Below are 24235 nucleotides of genomic sequence, written 5' to 3' on the forward strand. Positions count from 1 at the left end.
CATCGAAACTGGAAGACAGAAAATGCATATTTCAGTAAATATTCATGAACAGTTCTGTGTTTTGAAGACATTCTAGTCCTGATGTGAAAATGTATGCAGATGGTAATAGCACAGACTACCTAAAATTCAGTCAGCCTAAGTCTATTCTCTTGCAAGTCTCGTGGCAGATTTGCAACACGCTCAGATAATCCCTGCTCCTTAATGAGGTTACAATGCTGACTAGCACCATGCAGAGCTATGAAACTGAGAAAACTTTCATTTGGGAAAGAGAGGAGGAGGGAAGAGAAAATAAATCCAGTAAAAACAGGCATTTCCTGCTAGTGCCTCCCAGGGTTTGATGCTCTACATCAACTCCCATCCCCACGGCGAGTAACACTGTAATCCCTGCAAGTTACCCTCATTCCAGTTCTCATGACATCTCTCCCAGTACAGCAACCTTTTGGCAAGGGCTGTGACAAGTCACCTCTGTTCCCACACTTGGTTTTGTCCCTCAGGCAGCGCGGGCGGTGGGACCCACGCAAGACTCCCTGCCTGCGTGGAGCAAAACCGGCTCAGGCTACAAGAGGGCAATGAGATGGCGTTGTTAAAAAGAAAAAACAAAACAACCCCCAAACAGCTGAAGCCATGAATTTCCTGTCCCCTCCTCCTGCTGCTGCTGCTGCCAGGAGGCTGGGAGCCACACAGGCACCGAGAGCCCAGAGGAGACAGACGCCAAAGCAATCCTAGGCACAGTGTCCTCAACAGCTATTTGCGCTGCCTGGTGGTGATGAAGCTTCTCCACGTAAATACTTGCCATTTCATCATGGTTTAGACCTAACATTAGGTTTGGACCACTCCTTCATGGAGAAATACCCTTATCTGACAGGAGCCCTTTTGGAGGGGTTATTTGCATCCCCCCAGAAGAAGCTGGGCTTGTCACCACCTGAAGATGTACAGCCTGGCACACCTTCCTTCCACAGTCCTTGGCAGATCTCAGACCTCCACCGAGCAGCTGAGAAATGTCCCCCAGGTTTGAGGTCCCTACCAGCACCTGCAGAGTGCTCCATTTTCCAGCTCAGGAAAGCCACATACCCACACAGAGCCAGAGACACACGCTGATTTTATTTTTCACTATACCCTCCCCTGCTACTTGTAGGTAGCACATTAAATTTCCTTTTAATAAAAAGACTGAGGGGTTCAAAAATGCTCAGCAATGACTTAACCCCGCTCTTCAGTTCAGTACATGGAAGCCATTCAACCACACGAACAAGCGGCCAGCATGGCACATGGAGACACCTCCTGAAAATGTGCCCTTCTGGATGCTCATACTACAAGGACAGCACAGAAGGATTAGGGTTTCTTTTTTAAAAGCAGCAGAACAATCCCCGAATCGGAACCAAGGTATTGCTCCCACCCTGGAAAGATCTGGAGCTGGAATAGAACTGAAATATGAATCCAAATCAGCAATGAACATCATGTTCTGACATCACCCTGACCTAATTTTCTTATCTTTGGCCCAATGCTGATAAAACCAGAGTATTTTAGCACACTGTTTCCAAAACAATTATTCTCACAAAGTTCCTGCATTTAATAGTAATACCTCTAAATGCAGGAACCAATTAGTTCTTCCCACTTTAATGACTGCAGCACAGTTCCCTGGTTCTGCTTTATTGATTTCCACAGTTCTTTCCCTGCGAGGCGTGCTGCCAAGCCACCAGCCTGCCCGATGGAAAAGCTAAGTCATGGGAATCCACACGGCCTGTTTGCAAGAGGGGATGAGAGGCTTCAAGATGGGATTGCCTGGAATTAACAGGTAAATCTACAGGAATCCCTCTGCTGCGCTCTCCGTGCTGGGGCAGAGCCACTCTTTTCCCCATACTGGGTTCTGCAGTATCTGTCCCACAGCGTTTGTGCCAGAGAACAGGCAACAGAAAAATGGGGCAGGTCAAGGGAAACGGTGAGGTAAGGCCCTGGTCACCACCGCCGGCAGCACTGTCGTTACGTGGTGACTAACCCACTGCAGGAGTCAGAAAACCCCTCTGTGCTGCATTTCCCCCACACCCAGGACCAGCCTACGCGTCAGGCGCTTCCCAAGGACTCGTTTTATTTGCTTTGCAGAACAGTAAAGCATCAACAGGCAGAGATGAGCAGGGGCTGCTGATCTCCCACTGCAGTGCTGGTTGCTCCCCCAGACGGGGCTCTGCTCCCCCTGCCCGGCGACACAGCCCTCACCCCGGGCTGCCAGGGGAAGCCCATCATTAGGTATTGATCGGTGATTAACGCCAGCCCCTCACACACTTACTCATCACCATGTTTTGGATTTCTCAGGCAAGGACGAGAGCATTTAAGTCCAGCACTCGCACCCTGTGTTCAGCCCCTGGGTCACCGGGACCCCCCTGCTCTCTGGTGCGGTCATGGGACACAGTCCACACCCCTAAAGCCAGGAGCACTGCACATGACACCCTTGAAACCACGGCAGGGGATGCCCAGAGCCTGCAGCACCTGGTTATTTACCCCCACAGACCAGCCAGCACTGCAGCCACAGATGGACAAAGGGAACCTGGTGGCAGCACCATGGGTACCAGCACCATCTTTGCATCCCCAAACCCCACAACAGAAAGAAGCCAAGGGAGTCCTGGGCTGAGGGAAAAGAGAGGCTGGAAAAAGCACTCGCTTCAAAGAGCACAAAAAGTAAGAAGCTCAAAGGATGCAGCACTTCAGAGTGCTGACAGATATGCAGAGCCTGGCGTGAGGCAGAGACCATGAAAGCTTTATATAAAACCCTAAAAGCGAGGAGCTTGCCAGGGCGACAGCATAATGCAAATGTAACCATGTCCACAATGACCAGCGGTGACAAGGACCACCACGGGGCTCACGGGATGGTAAGCATTGCTGCTGCTCTTCTACATAGTGGAACATGTCATATAAACACAGGACATATTTTCATGATCTAAACCTATAGATGTCCATGCGGCTGATGCCCTATACATCATCCAATGTTATTCTGGTATCTCCCAGTGCCACGTCTGCTCCAGCAACCACCACCTGCCAAGCCATATTTCCGCAGGGAATTTCGGCAGCTCGGAGCAGAGCGGCATGCTGGAAGGCAGCCCAGCACCTCCATCCCACAGCAGGGTTCGATGGCAGCTGATAAATGCTGACAGATCGGCACAGAACTGCCGCCAGCCAAGCTAAACCCAGGGAAAGCGCTACAGCCGGCGCTCCGGGTGGGATTTGAGGGACTGCAACAGGATCTCTCAGCCATCGCTCCCCAGACCTGCTCCCAGGGTAGCTGCTCTGCATCAAGGCAGAGAGCACAGGTACATGTCAGGAGGTCACCATCCCCGCTCCAGCTGCAGCCCTGCTGCTTATCGCCAAGTTTCCATTAAATGGGAACGCGAGTTCTCTTTTCTCTTTCTGCTAGTAAAAACCACATGCAAAAGCACATGAAGGTGCCAAGGTGTTAACTTCTTGTTGACTCTTTATGTGACTTGCTCAAAGAAATAAGAAATTGCTGAATGTATCACAGCAACAAGGAGTAGCAGATTGAGATAATTTACTAATGTTTCACTGCTCTACTAAAATGCCACTTCCCTTGCCTTGATTTTTTGGTTGGTGTTTTTTGGTGGGGCTTTTTTTGGTGTTTTAATGGAATTCCTAACATATTTTGGGGTTTTTTTTTCTAATGAAAATTATTTGGCATGAGCAGAAGGCCATGATGGAGCAGGAAGGTAGCACCACAGTGCAGGACTCGCAGCATTCCCATACAAGCAGCAGCCCATTCCAGCTCCCTCCCCTGCCTGGGGGGGTGTCCAAGGCACAGGCTTATCTCCCAGGACAGCTTCCCTGGGGTACCACCAGCTTAAAGGACAACCACTGCAGGGGTGACCACCACGTAGGTTTTATTGCTGCTTTTGTCCCTCTTAAAAAAAGCCAAGTAGTGCAGGGTGCATGGCTGGGACCCACATGCAGTACTGACGGGTGCTGCCCATCTGCACACCTGAGCAGCCCCCAGGTCCACACAGATGTTTGCACGGTGCCATCCCGTGCTGATGTTTCCTGGTGGCATAAATCAATCCTGCCACCACACACACCAAACATAAGCCTCTGCTAAGCTGTTTGCTTACTGCACCCACAGTGCGTCAGGGGTGGACTTTGGTAAACTCAAAGCACAGGATGAACGTCTGGTTCCTGGGAGCGAGAGGAGCTGTGGCACCTTGGGGACACCACACACCTCCAGCTGCCTCAGCAAGGCTATGTTGCAGCTGGGCTGGAGCCACTGGTGAAAGCCCTGTGACACAGGGCAGCCACTTGCATCACCCCAAAACGCTCTGTACCCCTGCCCACAAACCTGGATTTTGCACCTTTCCAAACTAAAGTTCCCTAATAATTTTGTTGTTGCCGTTTTTGAACAATGCATTTAATGTTTCATGTATTCTGGCTAAAACTGCAAAGAAATTTGATGTCTCCATCCTTGTCCAACTTCCATTCTTTAGCCTACCCCTAGAGCTGCAGTGCTCAATGGCCTCAGCTCCCAGCATCGAGCTGGGGCACGCAGCGCCACAAGCCCACTGTACAACAAGGCATTGTGCCCAGAGGGCCAGCAACAACACATGCTGGAGGGGACAGCTGGGTGCGTGCCTGCTCCTGCGCTGCGTTTCCAAAAGCGGTTGCCGTGGCCACCAGCAAGCACCGACACAGGCAGCCGTCAGAACCTCCAACCACTTGACCAACAGCTTCACCTGGGGATCTAGGGTAATAGTAAGGCCTCCCCGAAACTGCGTTTTCCTTCTCTCTGGCCAGCTAAAACAAACATCTGAGAACATGTAGTTATCAAGACGAAAAGAGTTGGCTTGGGGAAATGCCAAGGTAATTGTAAGAGAAGCTGCGAGCCAAGCTCCGAGGGCAAAGGTGAGGGCATGAAGTCCACAAGCCCTGTTGGAGGGCTTCAGGTGCCTTTGCAAACCAGCCTCTCCCAAGGAGACTCCATGGCATCTCCATATGACCCTCCATGGGATCATAACAGCACTCGGAACACAGGGTACCCAAGGTACTGAAAAGTTAATTTTTCTACACCTCGAGGCGTTCTGCTCAGTTCTGATAATGGATCAATAATTACAGAAGCTCAGTTCTGGTTTCACAAATAACTCTGGAACAATGGCTGAGGTTTCAGGTTGGTACCTGCCGAACTAAAATCAAACCCAGGCAAATTCAATAGAAAATTGCTCGTTACAAAGAAGTAACTTGCAGAAACAGAATAGCTCCCCTATGTTTCTTGCTTAAACACAACTAAACACCTGCAAATTTATGCAAAATAGCTCATTTACACACATTGACAATACTGACAGCTTTTTTAGAAGAAAATAGATGCTTCTAATATAATTTTCTTTCCTCCTTTCCCATCAAACCGGCACAGCAGCACACTGACGGCAGGCAGGGAAAGATGATGCTCATGTCTGAACTCAACTCAGGCTTCAGCTGCCCCCTCATCCCTCTCCCCTACCCATGTACCAGACCTCCACCACCTCACAAGCAATGCAGGCGTCTGGACAAGCCAGAGACACCCTGCAGCTCTCCCTCACATTGTGAAAACTCCTGTATGGTACTCGCCACACGTTCCTGGAAGAAATCAGAGCATTGAGGTTACAACTTCACAAGCTTAACCCTCCAGACCTCAGCACAAGATGGGCTGCTGCACACCATGAGCCAAAAATTAAATATTTTTTTCCCCCTCAACTGCCACGACCTTCTGGACCAGCCGTGCTCAGAAAGGTAGCTGCAGACTGTTTTCTACATGTACAAAAAAAAGCTGTTTGGCAGAAGAAAAGCAATAGCTTTGGGAGAGGAAAAAAAAACCCTGAATCGGCTCAGACAGCAGTTCTTATCTCACTGGTTCTTTCTCCCAGTGAACAAAATGGCTCATTTGCCATAATTGCTGCCAAAACTCAGTGGAATCGGGTCTCACCGCAGACTTTTCAAAGCCACAGTGAGTCATCTACTATTCTTTCTTGTTAAGACTTAACACTGGGTGGGACACTTGCAAAAAAAAAAAAATCAATTTGCAGGAAACCTGTGTCATGGAAAAATACACTTCAGAACATCTCATGGGGACTACATAAATAGACATTTAGAAAATAAAAGCAATGAGAAACTAAAGCATTTATTTTCAAAAAGACTATGATGCACTGCCTGCTCTCCAAATGGTTTCAGCAGCCCTGCGTGGCAGAGAGAGGACAGCTGAGCTTCCTTGGAGACCCCAGCACCCACGGGTGCTTCTTGCTGCACCCAAGAAAACACCAAGCAAGGCAGATTTGCATTCTCCATGAAGAAAAGTCAACTGCATCATGAAACCGCATCTTACTTGAAGAAAAAAAGAAAATGCAGGCCCAGAATATCCACTTATTTACCTCTTGTGTGGCACATTCAAAGTTTGTTGAAAGAGAGAAAACTTACTCTTTTTTAATTAAAAAAAAGCCGTGAGGTTGCCTTTAGCCAGGTAGTGGGACACTGTTACAAGGTACTGCCACAGCCACAACACCCGAGGTTACTGAGAGCGTTGGAAATCTGCAACAGAGTACTCGTGCTGGGTTATTTTTCCTGCGGGGATCGCTGGAGGCTGCAAGCAAAGTCACCCAGCGATGGTGGAAGCCGCCTGTGCTGCCAGCTGCACCTGACCGAGAGCAGCGCAGTGTGTGCGCACAAGGGCTGTGTTCTGGGCAGGGGAAATAAAGACCAGGGGAAAGAAGAAGAAATGAGGATTTCAGATTTTAAAATCCTCCCAGAAGCCTGGCTAGTAAAGTGGGAGAAGTTTCTGGGAAGTGGCTGGGCGATGCGTCAGTGCTGGCAGCATGGAAGAGCCCCAGGACACGCTGCCGGTGGGACCCTGATGGATGGGAGAGCCGAGGAGCAAGTTCCCACACGCGAGACAGCCAGGAACACCAACTGGCTGTGAATCACCCGCTTGCACAGGCTTGGACAGAGGCCGGCAGGGCGCTGCTCTGAGGGACATTGTCTGCCTGACACTGCCCTTTGTCTCTGTGCACTGGAACGCTCGTCCCGGAGAAGAGTGGTCCCTCTGTGCCCAGACCACCTTCCCCAGCCGTGGGGAGGGAGCTGTAAACAGCCCCCGGAGCTGGGGAGCAGTGCCGGGATCCCCCCCCGCATCTGCCTGGAGGAGCCCAGGAAAGCACCAGGTGTTTGTCAGCAGGTTTTTCTTATTTCACCGGGGGGGGGGGGGGAATAAAAAAAATCCTCACATCAGGGCTGCACAAGGGCTCATTGCACTGGCAGAAATAGTCTAAGGCAGGAATCAGGCCCACTCACAGACCTGAAAACACAATCAAAGAAATCACAATTTAATTATTTTTCCATCAACAGGTGTAAACCAGAAAAATAACACCATGAATATTCGCCGCTGCCAGTATAGTGCAAACAGAACTCCATACCCAAGAAAAAAACCCAAGTCTTCCTGTTGAGTAAACCTACAAATAGCGATTAGGGTTTTCATCCTTAGCTCTGCACCTCCTCTCTCAGGGGCTTTCCCTACCCCAGCCCAGCTTGCCCAGGGTGAGCAGCGGAGTGATGCTCTTTCTCTTCTGCAAAAGATCTGCCCCATCACTATTCACATTGCCTTTTTATTACAGGCTTTTTCCCTAGAGACTTCGCCCCTTAGGGCAGAAGATCATTTCTTATTTTATCTATGCTTTCTCTGCCAGAAAAGAGGCGAGGAGGAAGGGACAGCATTAACCAAGATAACCAATACAAACTGGCTACTCTGCTGCCAGTTCCTACTACAGGTGTAGCATGATTTTATTTGCTGGAGCTCAATCAGGTCAACACTGCACCCCCAGAACACAAGGGGAAAGTTTTAAGGGAAAATGCTTGCAGAAACACAATCAACCAAAGAGCACAGAGGTGCGAATGCCGCATGCAGCCAACGATGGCTTTAGTGCCGACGAGAAGATGAGTGCCAAGGAGACGCTGCCGGGTTCACTCCCGGCCAGCCCCACTCCTGGCCACGTTTTCTCAGCAACAAAGCAAGCATATTAGCCCATTAAGATTGCTATCTCAAGGTGATTATCTCAATATTAAAAACCGGCATCCCATTTTGGCAATGACCCCTAACCACATGCGGCACTGTCACCCTGCCTGCCATGGGTGCACGCTGTGCTCGCTGCTGTAGCGGGTCCTTCTGATAGCTGCTCCCTTCCCCTCCCTGACCCCTTTTTAGCAAGTTTTCCCACACTGACATCTACTTTGGCTCATGCAAGACAGACATGTTTTTAAATTACAAGGTTTTATTCCCAGAGGCAAAGCTTGCCTCCCTGCCAGGGCGCATGGCTTCCTCCCCTCCCCTGGCGAGGGGGCAGCATGTGCCAGGGGGATGCCTGGCACTGTCCCAGCTCCTCTTGGGGTCCTGGCTCTCCAGCGTGGCAGCAGCAGCCACCAGACACTTCTCCCCGCTTCCCTGCACCAGCAGATGGGTGCCTGGGGGCCGTGGCACCCCAGCGCAGGCGAGCTGTCTGACAGACACGAGCCCACTCCTTCGTTACGTAAACCCCTGGGTTTTGGTGTTTATCTGCTTCAAGGATCTTGAAAGCACTAAATGCCACCGCGGCGTGTGGTGTGGGCCGAGGAGCGAGGGATGTGCCAAGCGCTCAGGGCAGTGGCAACGGCACGCGATGCCGACCCCAGCTATGAGATAGCTCCCACTATTATTGCATGGAAACAGAGAAAACTGGATCTTGAACACACAAATATATGTACGCACATATCAAATCCCCAATCTGCGGATCCATGTTTCCCTCCTGTTTGGTCCCCCCAGGCACAGGAGCCAGGATAAGGGTACATGTCCCCTGCCCCAAGGGCCACAGCTGCCTCCTGCCAGCCTGGACAACCTGTGCCAAGCAGGGCAGGGAGCAGCATGGAAAATATTTTTGTCAAGAAAAGCTGGCAAAGAGAGCTTCACCCTCCATCCCCACGCCCCCACCCCCCCCATCCTCTGCTTTCCAGGGCGTCTACACACACAGCTGGTATGTACACCAGGCAGATGCTCATGATTCCATGAGAGTGGCAGGGCAGGGGCACATAGCTAAATACCTGTTCAGCAACTATTTTTTTTTTTTATTCAAACTGATTATAATGTATGTATATATCCGTTGTGCAGCTCAGCAGGGCTGAGGGCTGCCCCCATATAGTCAGGTGCAAAGAAGCCAGGCTGCATGCCAGCTACTCACACATCCCACATCTCAGAGTGCAGAAAAAGCATGGCAAGCACCACCTGAATAAGGCTCAAAACAAAACAAAAAACGCACCCTAACTCCCCACCACCACCACCTAAAACCAAAACCAGAAGTTTTTGGGGAAAAAAAAAAAGGCAGCTGGCAAAGGTTTTGTGAAGGGAAATTAAAAAGAACACAGTTGCAACTTCAGTCACACAGCCGTGACCGAATCTCTCCCAGCCCCTGCAGGAGAGTTTTCAGGGTACAGGGCATGTGGGAGCAAGTTAAAAACACATCAGTTGTCAGCCAGACAATGGGAGGAAAAGGCACAAAGTGTTCGCTCTCACCCTCCTCAGCCTCAGCTAAGCCCAGGTGCTTACTGGCATTAGATACTCCAGCAACTCCACACCCAGAAGAAAATCAAATTGCTTCCTCAGCTGCTACACACAGATTTAAGGCCACTGTACAATGCTTGTTCCCACTCACACTTTTTTGTAACTTTTTTTTTTTAAACTACTTGCTTCAAAATAGCTGTTCCAATGCAAAATTAAGGAACCACCTGTTTGCAAGACAGGCAACAGAAGGGTCCGTCCCCTAACAGCGCGCGATGCCTCACTACAGCAGGCTGGGGCCTCATCCTTCGGGGTGTTCATTAGGTAGTGATAGAGAAGATAAATCTAGAAGCTTGTGTGAGCATTAACAACCGATACCTTCTTTACAATTTCATTTCAAGGGAATGAAGTTTGTGGCAATACTGGCAGTTAAGTGCGTTCCCCTGATGTTTCTTTCCCTGAAGCTTTGCTAACTTGCTTTAAATCAATTGCTGGAGAAGGGATAACTGTAAAAACCCAAGCTCAGTGCCTAACTAGCAGGCGGAGGAGACACAGCTGCTCTTCTTTGCATGGTTTATCATGGAAGAGATTTCTTAAATCCCTGCTGGAAAGCTGGCCCACTGTGAAACACAGGATCTTTATTGCAGACACACCTGCAGCGTAAAGAGCACCTCATAAATTACAGGGGATAACAATGTCAAGTTGACACAAGCCTTTACACTTTGCTACTAGTAAGAAAAACAGTAAAAACTTCTAGGTGAGGCATGGGATTTCAGCTTGCTTCATGAAAGAATGATTTTACCAGCAAAGAGTACCTACCCAGCGCTCATAATTTTACTTATATTAAACAGTATCTTCAGCAGTTTAAAGAAGCTGCAATTTTGATCCCAGCAAACTCTTCCTCAGCTGCAAAAGCTCAAGAGACACCTGCCAGTAACAGCATTATTTGTGGCAGGAGTTCAAGCCTCTCACAGTAAAAAGAGCATCACAGCCCCCAGCAGAAATCACTTTATTAAGTCTTTTCCAGTAAGACCAGAGCCTCACCACTAATTTTCAATAATCCTGAAAACAAGGATGCTATGTATCTGGACAAAATTAAATGTGCAAATGGGTATTTAAGCAAGACCCTTTGATCTTCTCTAAGTAGGAAAGCTAAGCCTTGGCAAAAGAAAAAAAAATTAAACAGCTGTACCTCTCCAACTTCCATTTAATCATTTGAACCACAGCGCACAGGGAATCTCTATAGATTCTAATAGGTCTTTTCAGAGGGATCGGGGTTTTCCCCAACCTGTTCTGATAAGCCTCAAGCCTCTCCTCCAGCAAGCTCTGACCCAGCCGGGGGCTGGCCCCCTCTCTGGAGGGGAGGGCAGCACCGGGGGGGCTCAGCCCTTCAGACAGCTAAACCCTGCATGAAGATGGGCGATGGGGACACCCCGCAGGTCTCCCATGTGCTGCACCCCTCAGCAGGTGGAGCCCAGGCACATTTTTCCACTGCAAAACCCCTTTTTTACAGTTCTGGTGGTATCTTGCAGCAAAAGGACAGGAGGAAGGGCCCCTTAGAGCCGCAGGCACAGGCAGTTACACAAAGGGGGTGGCAGCCACCATCCCACGACAGTGCTCAGCGCTCACCCCCCTGAGCGGGGATCAGGGATCCCAGCACCCTTGGGCAGCTCTCAGCATCGCACAGAAACACTTACCCTGAAGGAGGGGGCTTTCTGCATATTCACAGTAAAGACAGATGGCAAGCTGAAAAGGAAGGGTGGCCCGGGGCCCACAGGCTTGAACTTGGAGCTTCCCAATTTCTGGCAAAGCTGGGCAGGATTTGGCTGTGAGACCCAAGCCACAGAGCTAACACTCCTGGGAGCATCATGCGAAGAGGCAGTCAGAAATTAAGTTCCCTGGTTACCTGCAAGCCTCTGGCATGAGCTCACACTATCAAATGCCAGAGGCAGCACAGGAACGAAAACACAAGTTCTTGAGCGACTGAAGACACTCAAAGATGAGTCCCCCCTGACGCTGCAAACACAGGCAGCTATGAAACACAGCACCACAGGCAAACGGGGAGTGTTTGTCCCAGCAGCCATGGACACACCAGCCTAGCCACGACACCTCATTACTTACAATCTCCAACCAAATGTCAAACCAGCAGAGCTGCGTCCACCCCACTACACTGCCAGTGCCTGCCCCTCCAACAGCCACGTAACTCTATTGACTTCAGAGGCGTCGCACAGATTTACTCAAAGGAGGGATCTGGAGACCACATAGACCTGGACACGTAGTACGTATTGTCCTGCTGCGCACAGGGAGCCCGTGTCAGCCCTGACCGCGCAGGCAAAACACTCCCAAAGTCAACGGAGCTGCACCGGCTCGAATCACTGCCCAGGCCAGGTAGAGGTGTTTGGGGCTGAAGAGCTCTGAAGAGCAGCCTCCTACACCAAGGAAGGGCATCATGCCAAATCAAGAAAAAAAGCAACAGGCAGAAAAGGCTTCCACTGCAAAAAATCAAGCTGGCAGCTCAGCAGAAGGGGTTATGTCAGCCCGCTGCCAGCACACCAGGAAACCCTCAGGCTTCTCCCATGTCCCAAAACAGCAACTGCTCAAAGGGACAGGGCACAGACACAATTTCACCGGCTTTGGAGACGTACCAGCCAAGTACATCTCTGAAACGCTGAGTTCACAGCAAACGCAAAGCTACAATCTCCAGACTCCCAGACCCCCCACAGATGACACCAGCCTGGCCCAGGCTCGGCAGCCTCGCTGGACCCAAACCCACCCGTTTAAACCCATGGAAAACCAGTAAATCATCCCGAGTATGCCCTGCAGGGCTGAGAAACACCTCCCAGCGGCAACGCCTGCCTCAGCCAAGAGCCCAAGCAGGGAATGAACTTGAAAAATAAGCGTCCTGTGGGGAAGGAACCGCCTTCTCCTCCCCCGAACGGCCCCGCAGCCAGCCGAGCGCACCGGGAGCGCACCGGGAGCGCACCGGGAGCGCACCGGGAGCGCACCGGGAGCGCACCGGGAGCGCACCGGGAGCGCACCGGGAGCGCACCGGGAGCGCACCGGGAGCGCACCGGGAGCGCACCGGGAGCGCCAATTCTTTCTCTACCCACCTCCTGCCCCGGTGGAAGCGGGTGCCCCATGGCGCTGGCAGAGACGGGCGCTCTCCCAAGGACGCGGCGGCCCGGCAGCCGGCGGAGCCCCCCCGAGCAGCCGCCGCGCTCCCCGGCACCGCCCGGCCCCGCGCTTCCAGCATCCAGCCCGGCTCCGCAGGCGAGGAGAAGGGCGACCCAGCCCACAAGGCACTGCAGCCTATGAGCACTTGCTAATTAAGGGAAACCACTCCCCGCCAGTTAAGGAGAATAGTGGGATGCTGGCAGGAAGGGTGGAGGAAAAGGGCAGGGCGGTTTAATGAGTTCTGCCCCTTTTTTTATGCTGGGCACTTCTGAGCAGAGGGGGAGGAAAAAAAAAAAAAGTAATAATCAAGAAATGACCCATGAACTGCTTTTCTGTTTCGACTTCACAGCTGCAAGTACAGGGGCTCAAAGTGATTTGCTCCACACTCGTGCAAACGCAGCTTTCACAGGGAGCGCGGATTTCCCCCCTGTTGCACTCTCCTCGCAGAAGCCCAATTACTCCAACAGGGAGAAGTCAGTTTTCCCCTGCCGCCGCCAAGAAATTACATTTGGCGAGGGGAACAAATGAAAAAGTCAGTGCAAATTAACAATGAATTAAGTACATATGCGATGTTATTTTTAGCATAAGACAAGCGGATAATTATGGTCACATATTGTTTGTATCTGAGCGGTACTTGCCTGCACATGCTGCATTTCTCATGTTACTTCCCATACACCCTTTTTAACATGCAAAGAAGCAGATTTTTCAGAGAGAGAGAAAAAAAAATGTGCTTATGGAGCCATTGAACTGGCAAGCAGAGAAGCAAAAATCCTCCATACGTTAAACAGCTATAACACAGTCTTGCAGACTGGCATGCTGGTAAAATGCCTGAAACCTGTCTGCAGCACTACGGCTTCCACCGCTGCAGCTGCACAGGGGACGTCTTGCTGACTTTTTCCAGGGAATTCTGTCTCTTCAGCAAGGTTTCAATATGGTTGTTAATGATATTTTTCTTCCTTGAAGGATTTTTTTTTTTTTTTTTTTTAAAATAGTGAGGAACTGAACCGTGGTCCTCAAATCTCTGTGAGATAAATAACCCAACTTTGGTCACGGCTAATGCAGAGGCAGCTTCTACCCCTGTTCTGGCCGTGCCATATTGAAGCATCCCCACGTTCTCCACTGGAACAGTACTGGCTTTGTTCATGGGCACAACTGCAACACATCGGCTCTGCTCATTTACACTGGGTTTACTATGACTTCGCTTACCAAAATCAGCGTGAGTGACGTGCTTCAGGCTTCATATCAAACTCAGAAATCTAAGGTGGGTCCCCAACAGCATTGCAACACAGCTTCCTTCAACTCACGGTGCTGAGCTCAAGCAACGCTACACTCAGCATCTATGGAGAGCTGTGAGTCAGGGTGGCTCACCAGTGCCGTCTGTATTGAGCAAGAAAAAGACAGCACAGACATTTGTAACGCTCAGTGTCATGAGAGAACAAAGCAACAGAGAAAATCAGGGTGGAACTCTGCAGCAAAGAACAGGGGCAGTGGGAAATATGGTAAGTCACCCTGTATCACTGGCATCGCCTTTCTGTCCCAAAGAGCGGGCAAAGCTGTGCTCGAGAAGGACACATTCCCCCCCACTGCAGAGGGGCTTCATGCCAACGCCAACGGATAGGAATCGGTGGACAGATGGCGGGGAGCATCCTTCAGGGCACCTGCCTGCCTGGGCTGCCCCGTTTCTGCCAGCCTCCAGCCTCACCGCTGCTAACCCCAGGGCTTCCTGGGGCAGGAGGCCAGCGGGCTGCAGGGGACCTCCACTGTCTCCCATTTCTGCACATCTGTCCACGCACGCTGCTGTGGGGAGGGGGCCTCTCAGACACAGGGAGGAACAACTCTCTCCACAGCAAACCCCTGCCCACCCGCCCAGCGCTCATTTTAGTGCTCATCTCCTATGCAACTGGCTGGCTGAATTCGGGCAAAACTTTACAGATCCATAAACCTTAGCTCAGTTGATGCATATTTAATTTCTCTGATGCTAGGTTTATTTTGGCAGTCACTGTGAGCAGGGTTAGACCAGTAGCAGAAGAGAGCAAACACTCTTGATGAGCATTTTGGCCTCTGTGTAGCACAATTCCTGTCTCCGAGCACAACACAGAAGGTTCTCCACCCACAGTTCTCTCTGTTATCACAGTTATCAGGAGAAACGCTGTTGTGCCTGTGTCCATTAGCGATTTCCTACACTTCCCCGTAACCTGCCCTGTCCCAGAGGCAATTTATAGAGTGGATACTTGCCACAAACCATGAAAAATTTCTCTGTCTGTCAAGGGCTTCTTTGGTTCTCTGTTCCCAGCTGCTTTTCAATCTTCAGGAACTTCCACACATCCCTCAGAGGGCACTTACTGCTGTCACAGAGGGTGTGAAGTTTTCTTATTTAATGTTTGATGCCGGTGCAAAGAGCGCGCTGTGTGCCAGTCACACAGGGATCGATGTCACTGCAATCTGCGAAACCAAGGTGCTAATATTAGGAATTTTTTATTTTGTTATTTAGTTGCACTTCATTCATGTTTTTTCTTCTCTCTAAAACTTTTTGTTGCCATGGCTAATGACCTGGCCAAAAGTGGGGATATATGAGGCATACAGAGACACCTGCAGAAGGGCTTTTTGAGGAGCCTATGCTGCTGCACACCAAACCCAACCCGGGAACTGAAAGATAACTCAGGAAAAGAAAAAGATATCTTTTTTTTTAAAAAAAAAAAAAGAACCTCATCCTCAGTCGTGGTCACTACTTGGCATAGCAAACACAAAGAGGGGGAAAGGGAGGAAGCAGGGACAGTGGCTGCTAGACACTAGAAAAATGCCAAACTCTGGCCTCAGAGCAGGTTGGAGCTAGCATGTGATGGCACAAAAAAGCCATCAACTTCTCCAGACGTCTCAAACCATTTTCCTGCACCCAGAAAAGCACTCTCACTCTGTGGTGAAAAGCAGTTTTTCCCAAAGGTTAGGGTGCAGAAGGGCCCTCGGTAGTTTCAGTGGAGTCGTGGCAGGGATCCATCTGGTGTATTGAGCACAGATGTCATCTAAATACAAGGGTTTACCTGTAGAGGTTTTTTTGTACTGGGCTGCTTTTCCCTTGTTAAATGAGCACAGCTCCGCTAGCACAAACTCCAGCACTGTTTTTTGCAGTGTTACAAATAACACGCTACCCCCCAGCCCAGCACTGCCAAGCCGCTCTGCCTCAGCTGACACCGGTCACCACAGCCCACGTGTTCCTGGATACATGAAGTATCAAAGATGGCAAAACCAAACAAAACAACCATCGGTTGCTTGAGTTGAGTGCTTTTCTGCCTGTCTTTCACATCTGCAGACAACTTGCAGGACATTGTCCCGCATGTTTAGCCTCAGAGAAGCTCCCCGGCCCCAAGCACGGGTGATGCTGATGCCTCTGCAGAGCCATGGGGACCAGAGGGGAACTACAGCAAAAACTGGGCAGTAGCTTTTCCCCCGAGCTGGGTGCCATTTGGGCAGGAGCCCACAGAGCCCCGAGGCAGGGAGGAACTGGCTGCACCACCTGGCAGTGGGATAAGGGCTGGCTTTGGCATGGTGTGAGGGGGACACCACCCTGCCGGCTGCTCCCGCGGCCCGTCCCAGCCTCTGTAGAGCAAAGGGTCCACCAGTGGTGGTGGATTTACCACTCCTCTGCCAGGTTTGCAGACGTCATTGGCTTGCCCCGTGACACAGTGACTCTGCAGCTCTTTGAGGATGGAGAGGGCTGGTGTACCCTGTACGCCTGAGCATCACCTCACCAGGAACTGGAGATGGGGATTGCTGTAGCCATTGCAGAGCAGTGCAAAGGGAAAGGGCTGGAACCTGCTCCCATGAGGCACACAGAGGGATGGGACAGAACGGTGCTCAGCTCCAGCTGCCCAGACCACCACAACACGCGCAGGGGGCGGTGGAGCCCTGTGGATGTACCACTAATCCCCGTGGACGTGCGCACCAGGCACCCCAGGAGACCTGTGGGGTCTGCAGTGGGGCAGCCGCTGGCGATGCTGCCAAGGATGGCGCAGCCCAGAGACGCCCTAATGTGGGCCAACTGGCGTCAAGCCACAGGCATGCACAAAAAAAGTGATTTTTATTGTTTTGTCCCACAAGACCAGAAAGGAAAAGGGGGGGAAGGGGTGTTTATGGAAATCACATTGTCAAATACTTTCCCTGCCCTCCAAGGACCGCAATTGCCCTCCTAACTTTGGAGGAAGAGGCAGAGGAGGAAGTTTTCATGAAAGGCACTTAGACATGACGGGCTGAGTTGGCCACGGTGCCTCCTGGGAGTTGTAGTCATATCTTCTCCCACACAAATCGCTTTTTCTGGCGCAGCTCGGCAGCACGGTAATGCTCCCCGTGATGCAGCAGCAGCTGCCGCCCTGTCCCAGACCTCCCCACCTGCATGGCCAGGGGACAGCAGGACCCCCCGGACTTTCGTTCCTACAGGACAGCCCCAGGGCTGCTCAGGATCCGAACCTTATCAGCTTCGGCCGGAATATTTCAGTTTTCTTTCACACCCTCCCTCTCACAGAATTCCCATGGAAACAAAAACAAAGCTCTCTCTGTTTGGGTTTGGTTGGGTTTTTTTTTCCTCCTCTCGAGGCCGGGTGTGAATGAAATTGGTAAATGAAAAGCTAAAAAAAAGAGTAAAAATTAATATATATATATATGAAATAAAACATGAGATACCACTTCTAGCTTGATATTCCCTGCAGCAGTGCATCTCCAATCTGTGTCACCCCTTAAGAGTCTCAGGGGACAGAAACGGGCCTCAGAGCTAAAGTAATAGATTATTTCTTGTATCTCAGAGTTGGTTTTGCACAATGAAAACCCAAACCCTTGCAAGTCTCCTCGCTGGCACATCATTCCGCAGATACCTGGATGCCACCGTGTGGTAGCTGCCCCGTGCAGCCCCAGCGGGCAGGGCTGCAGGGAGGGCTATGCCAGCTTTAAGAAGAAAAAAAAAGAGGGAGGAAAAAATCAAAAGGAGGGTGGTTTTTTGCAGTAATTCATAAAACTTAAAGAAATGCCAAGCACGTCAGTATGAGGCACAGTATCTGGAGGAAGGAGAGAGCGCAAACCGTCTCCTTATGGTGTTAAGCTAAGACACACACTGTTTTTCTATTTAAAGCCCTACAGTAACTTGCATGTCAGGTCTGAGTGAGCTCAACAAGTTTATGTAAAAACAGTTTACACAGTCCTCTCCACCGCAGGATCTGGGCACCTGACAGCTTTTAATGCCTTACCATTCTGACACAGCAGTATATGACCCACCTTTACCTGCTGGAGAACTGAAGCCCAGATCTGGAAAGGTGTTTATTAAGGACAGAGAGCAGTGTGACCTTCCTGGGATCCACTGCAGCTTTGGGATGGGGACACCTGCCCGCAGGGTGCTCAGTGCTGCTGCCCCCTCCCCGTTCCCTCTGCCTGGGAACTGGTGCTGGGTGCAGCCCTGGCTGTGCTGAAGAGGAGGGGGTTGTACCAGCACCGGCTACCCAGGCATGTCCTGCGGACCAAGCCACGCCGGCAAGGGCAAACCACCCTTCCTTCCCTACCAGCACTGCCAAACTCGCTCCAGCCAGGAGGGAGCAAGAAGAAAGCAAGACGCAACGCAGGGCCAGGGTTTGGGGTACGCCTTGTTTTTCCCTCACCTACCTCAACAGCACTGTTTCTAATGTATTCCAAGATGCAGCTCATTAAAGGGTGAATTACACATTTTATCATTTGTCCACTGTTGTCAAGTCAGGACAGGAAAGGAACTAAAATATTCTTAAAGTATGTAATGAGCCCTTGAGTAAGAGTTAAGTAACGAGCGCTTCTTTAGCGAGGAATCCAAGCAAGGCACGCTCCACCCATTTCGTTAACAGACAAAGGCTTATATAAGCTGGATGTTACATAAAATCCTAAAATAGAGAGCCGGAGAACTCCCCCACCTTCGGATGCTAGCGTGACTGCAGCCCACGTGTACCTGAGCTGACACGGAGCCATCCCTGAGCCAAGGCGCAGCAATGGCCGGGCTGGAGCCAGCAGAAGCTGGTGGCACAGGGGTGCCCTGCCTGTGCTTGCACCCAGCACCGCGTGTGCCCCCACGCTTCCCCGGAAAGAGCCTGTACAGGAACGTGCTCTGAGCAGCTTGATCATCGCTGTGATGATCGAAGAATGCACATCCGTGCTTGTCTTCTCATGCGTGCCACGTCAGGCTGAACACCATCTCATCCCAGGGTGCCGTCCCAAGGGAATTATAAGTGGTGCTTAGGAAGGAGTACGCGAACAGAGCATGATTGTGGGGAAACTTCTCTGGGAGTCTCCCTGTCTCCAGGGATTTGTGAGCAAGGGACTTTCCAAGCCAGAAGTGCCTGGCAGCTATTTCTTTCAATAAATTGTCCAGTCAGGTTTCAAGTTCACATGAACTTTCAGCTTCCGCAATATCATGCAACAAAATCCACCACAATTTGCCATAACTTAACTGCGGAGAAAAGGGAATCTACATCTTGCAAGATCAGTTACTACAGCTAGAAAATAGCAGACTGGCAGGGGTGCAATACCTTCATCGGGTCTTCTATGCTTGAAACCTGTCTGTCTCAAGACAAATCATCTGCTTCAGTAAAGCAATACTCTTTCTCCCTAGACACCTTGCATCCCACCTTAAAATGCACTATCCCAACAAAGCTGATAGATTCAGCCCACACCAATGGTTACTTCCTAGACACGGGGTCAAAAAAGAGTGTCAGAGAAGAGGATCTGCACTTCTCTTCACAACCCCAACACCCAATCCTCCTTCCAGCGCAGGTATCAGCTGCACTTCCATGAGCAATCGGGGATACTTATTTGGATAGGGGAAAATCAGGATCAGGAAAGATCTTGAGACACGGGACTGTTGGTCAGGCAGAGCAAAACGTATCGGGAGTTACTCTCTGGACTACAAGGGTGCTATTCATTACAGTCATCAGTTTGCTCTGCAGTACTTGCAGAAACATGCCAAGGCTGCTACATGATTCTGCCTGACTGACAGCGTTTGTGACTTGCCTAACCTTTGCTCTAAATAAATGGGAGCTGCACAGAGGGAATTTTGATGCAACTCCCCTGATTCTAGAGCATCCCCCCTGGCTGCAGCCCACAGGCTTCCCCGGGTTTGTTTGAAGGGAGAGACAGACAGAAAGCAGGCAGGAGGAGAAAACGGAGATATGAATTCAAACTGTCTGGCCGACAAATAAAAAATAATAAAAAAAATAAATAAAAAGAAAAAAGCCTGGCTTTGGTTTCTATCATGTTATCTATCTATTTATCTTTCTTCACAATTAAACCCGGATGACATAGATAAGACAGTGGTGACCCCTAGTGCCCTCTCCAGCTGCAGCTTCCACTGTTATTCACCTTACTGGTATTTGAGCACAGAGGGAAGCAGCACCTTTCAGATTCATTCTTCATTCACAAACCCTCACTCTCTCTCCCCTCTCAGAAACAGGATCTAATTTCCTCTCCCTACTCAAACTCTATCACTGCGAGGCATTTGCTGCAGCATCCCTTTGTCTCCGTTGTCTGGGAACAAAATGTAATGAATTTACTTATGTAACAACTCACTATATTCCATTGATTCTTTATCATAGTGCATTTATATTTATTACACTTACAGAAAATAAAGAGGAGTCTGTTTTGCTAACTCCAAGTTTGCCAATAGCTAAGAACAGCCATTCAAACTCCTGAGAAGAGACGTCTGTCTCGTACAGGGGGTATTTTGCAGCACCAGGCCACTGAAAGGAGCGAGTCTCTCCTGTGACTGCCATCAGAATGCACCGTTATTTTCTTTTTCCCCTCGCAATGTCAAAACTCTCTGTTTCTGTGACTCAAGCCACGCCAGCTGTACCCTGCTTGCTGAGCTGTGGGGTGCTCGTTCGGGGCTATTCCTGGTGTTATTGTGGGGGAACAACTCCTCTCTTGGGAAAATCTTAAGACACCTCCTTGCAGATTACTTTGGGCTGCAGTATTTTCCTTGAGGAAATAAATGATCTTAGCGTAAGCCTGAAAGATCTTTAGCTTCCTGGTAACGGAGAGCTTTGGGCATCTCCCCCCTTGCACAGGCTCCCTGCCCTGCTGGGGTTGGAGGGGCTATGCCCCCCACCACCCCAGGCACACAGTAGCACCCTGATGTGTGGCTCTGGGGGACAGGGCTGTGGCATCTCAGAATTTCACATAGGATCTTGTCACCGTCTCCTCAGCCAAAGAGACCACCCTCTGACCGCCGGCCATGTTTCTGTCCTCAAAAGAGCAGCAAATGTCCCTGCACAGCCTTACGGACCGCTGAAACTTTGTCTGATGCCTCTTCAGCCCTGTATTCTTTCCCTACCCGTTGCAGCACCGGCAGCCATCACCCCGTCACCCCATCACCCCTCACGCTGCATCACGCCGGCCAAGCCCAGGCTGCAGCCAGTGCCCGCGTCCCTGGAGCTGCCACCAGCTTGCACCGTCACCACTGAAGCCCCAAGGATGGTTTAGCACTTCCCAAACCAAAAGCGATTTCCCAGCTCAGTGTCGATGCAGCCCTTCCTGGGGCTCCATTGCGGCCACAGCTCCCACCCCGGAGGCAGCCCAGGCGTGCCCCGTCGGCCTCGCTCCCCCGGCACATACTCACGGGGACACCCCAGCCCACGGAGCCACCGCCATGCGCCGGCACTGCCTTCCCCTCTGGCCACCGACAGCCCGCTTCTTCACCAGAAACAACTTCCAGGTCTCGGCCAGCCCTTCCTCCCCTACTTCTTTTCGCTTTCGCACAGATCCCCTGGTCGCTCGTCCCCCAGACTTCCTTCCCCAAAAGCCTCCAGGCTTCCTGAAACCCCCTCCACCCCCTCAAGCAGAAGAGCACCACCACCTTTCTCCCCAGAGCAGCCCTGTGCCGGCGTTTGCACCCGTGACTCAGCCCGGTTGAGGATGGATCAGCCGGAGGTGAGGCTGCTCCATGCTCTGCAACAAGTGCCTTACTCATTGCAGGGCTAGGCGAGCGTGCTCTAACTAAAGCCACTGCATTTTTTCCAACTTTAGTAGAAGTTCGTTATCTCTTCTGGACATAATATTGCTCTACTGATGTGCCTGTTCTCTGAATCATTCCCCCCTGGTTTTATACCCCTAGGTGCACATGTTCACTTGTTTAAATTAAAAGCAACACTTCCTGAGTTGAAGTTCCTCCTCATGTTTTATTTTTAAAGTTGGCTCCAAGGAGGGGGGATAGGAAGTGTGGTAGTCATTGCATAACTTTAAGTTGGTTTTATTTGGTGTAAATCAAGTGACAGGACAAAAGGGAAAGGCCTCAGTTACGCCAGGGGAGGTTTAGGTTGGATATTAGGAAAAAAGGCTTCACCTAAAGGGTGATCAAGCACTGGCACAGCCAGGGAGGAGTGGAATCACCATCCCTGGAGGGATTTAAAAGACCTGTAGATGTGGCATTTAGGGACATGGTTTAGAGGCGGGCTCGGCAGTGCTGGGTTAACAGCTGGACTTGATCTCTAAGGCCTTTTCCAACCTGAATGATTCTGATTCTAAATGTCACTTGCTTTTCTTGTATAGTGCTGAGATGTCTTGTGCTACCCAGTGTACCACCAGTTCTGCATTGCTCCCATGTCTCTGGACCTAATACTGCTCCAATCGTCCCGCTTTATTTTCTTTTTCCCCTCCGTTTTAATGAGGTAGATGCAAAAATCTCATCCTCTGAGCCACTGTTTGCTTCTTTCACAATGTTCCACGCTGTTTCTCCTGAGTTTCTTTTCCTTGTTAGCTTTAGTAAGCACCATTTTCTTCTTATTGCTGTTCTGACTGCATGTGATCCCATATGGAGAGAGCACTAAAAAATCTCTCCCTATAGCACATGTATCTTACCTTTCTATAGCTGTATTTTCTTAACTAGTGTATTTTTCTCTATATTCTCATTTTTGCTTGGTGCTAGCTCTGTGTATTCCAGTTATGCTCTGCCCCTAAAACAACTCTGTCAGGCTTACATGTGCCTATAGCTGCTGGCAGTATTAGTTCTCAATATTTTAATTTAAACTCTGGCTTTGTTCACTCCTACTATCAAAATGCTCACAATTAGCTCATTGCTTTAATTTTTTATTATCACAGGAATCACCATTTTTGCATGCTTTTGCAATGTGCTACTTTCCTAGTTCCTCAGATCCTTGTTCATACTATTGGAAAGTTTCTCTTGTGAAATGAAAATATTTTCTTGGATGTCACCTGACCGTCAGAATCTGAACCAGGCAAAGCTGGATTTGACACAAATGCAGCCAGTGAAACAGTCCATCATCAGGTGAGGCAGAATCGTCGTTTGGCATTGGTATTTTAAAAATATCAAAGGTTGGAGATTTTTTTCCTTCTAAAGGCTACAGTTGTTCAGGGAAACTATAAATCCTGTGGCTTGCCTGACACTGCAGGTCAGACCAGATGATCAGAATAGTTTATTCTAGCATTCATACCTAAACACTTACAAATATCCGGGCAAACTGCAACTGCACCACAGAGAGATGGTCAGGCAAGATAAGGGCGTTGCTGCTTCTGATCTTAAATGATCTGAATTCGCCTACAGTCCCCCTGAGACACCCAGTTCTCCCACAGCAACCAGTAATGCAGCTGCTTTCGCTTGTTCTCCTTTTTATCTGAGCTCTGTTACAACTTTCAAAACTTTCCTGTTCAAAACTTTGTTAGAAAAGTGGCCTCATACATCTTACACCACTTCATCTCTGTCTTCCTGGCGACAGAAAGCCAGCGTTTTACCGTGGGTTTTGGTGCACTAGTGTCTCCCCAGCTTCTGACTCACGTAAATCAGAAGGTGACTCACTCTGAGGAGTTCCTTCAGCGTTCTGGAGCAGGGGAGACAGTGCCCAGCCATAGGCAGCTCTATGCTTTGCTCTTTAACTCGGTAGTTAGTGCTCAGTAGTGAGTGCTCCCTCGGAAGTCCCCGTGCTGGGGCCATGCACCTAGCAGCTCTGTCCCCTCCTGCCACCACCCCATCTCCCGTGCGCTGCTGCACACACCAGCCCTCGGGCAGGGTGGCCAGAGGAAAGAGGATTTTTACGTTGTGGCCCATGGGATGGATCGCAACAGGGAAAAACATGGGGTTGAACGAATTATGAAAGTTTCAAGACACCATGAGCTGGAAAACCCCACTGGCTCCACAGGGGAGGCAGGAGGAGCAGCAGCCGGCACAGCTGAGTGCAATAGTCTGAGGTGGCCAGCCAGCCCCCCACAGAAGGACCAGGCACCCGCGGCACCGCACAGCAAAGGTGTGCAAACACATGGAAGGAAAAAGCAGGCTGGAGCTGATGCCACTCCCTAACATAAGGCCCACAAAATGGTTTTATTTTTCCTTCAGAAAATCCACCAGGAAGCACAAAGATAGTCTCAGAAAAAAATATTTTTACCCTTCCACAAGCACACAAGCAAAAAGGCAATAAGAAGTGCTGTGCACTGCCTTTCTAGAGAGTAGACCAAACTCAAAGCTGCCCTCAGTCCCATTTCCCCAGTATTCTGCCCCCAGTTTGCTCACACCCTCCACTAAAA

At 50.3% G+C, this 24235-nt stretch overlaps 1 protein-coding gene across 7 annotated transcripts in view; it reads right to left on the reverse strand.

The window, feature by feature from the left end:
• PLD1 (phospholipase D1) overlaps positions 1 to 21674 on the reverse strand; it is a 75886-nt gene extending 54212 nt beyond the window's left edge. For 2 of the 7 annotated variants that reach the window (XM_056358182.1, XM_056358177.1), the window contains exons 1-3: positions 21321 to 21461; positions 14949 to 15148; positions 13913 to 14083 (exon numbers count right to left, since the gene is read on the reverse strand). The gene's annotated coding sequence lies outside the window, so the exon portion shown is untranslated. Of the gene's footprint in view, positions 1 to 12642; positions 12814 to 13912; positions 14084 to 14948; positions 15149 to 21316; positions 21476 to 21557 lie in introns of those variants that run through there. The other 5 variants (XM_056358178.1, XM_056358179.1, XM_056358181.1 and 2 more) reach the window with 5 other exon arrangements.
• Positions 21675 to 24235: the final 2561 nt, after the last annotated feature.

The sequence above is a fragment of the Falco biarmicus genome, chromosome 13 (genome assembly GCF_023638135.1).
Source record: "Falco biarmicus isolate bFalBia1 chromosome 13, bFalBia1.pri, whole genome shotgun sequence".
Taxonomy (NCBI): domain Eukaryota; kingdom Metazoa; phylum Chordata; class Aves; order Falconiformes; family Falconidae; genus Falco; species Falco biarmicus.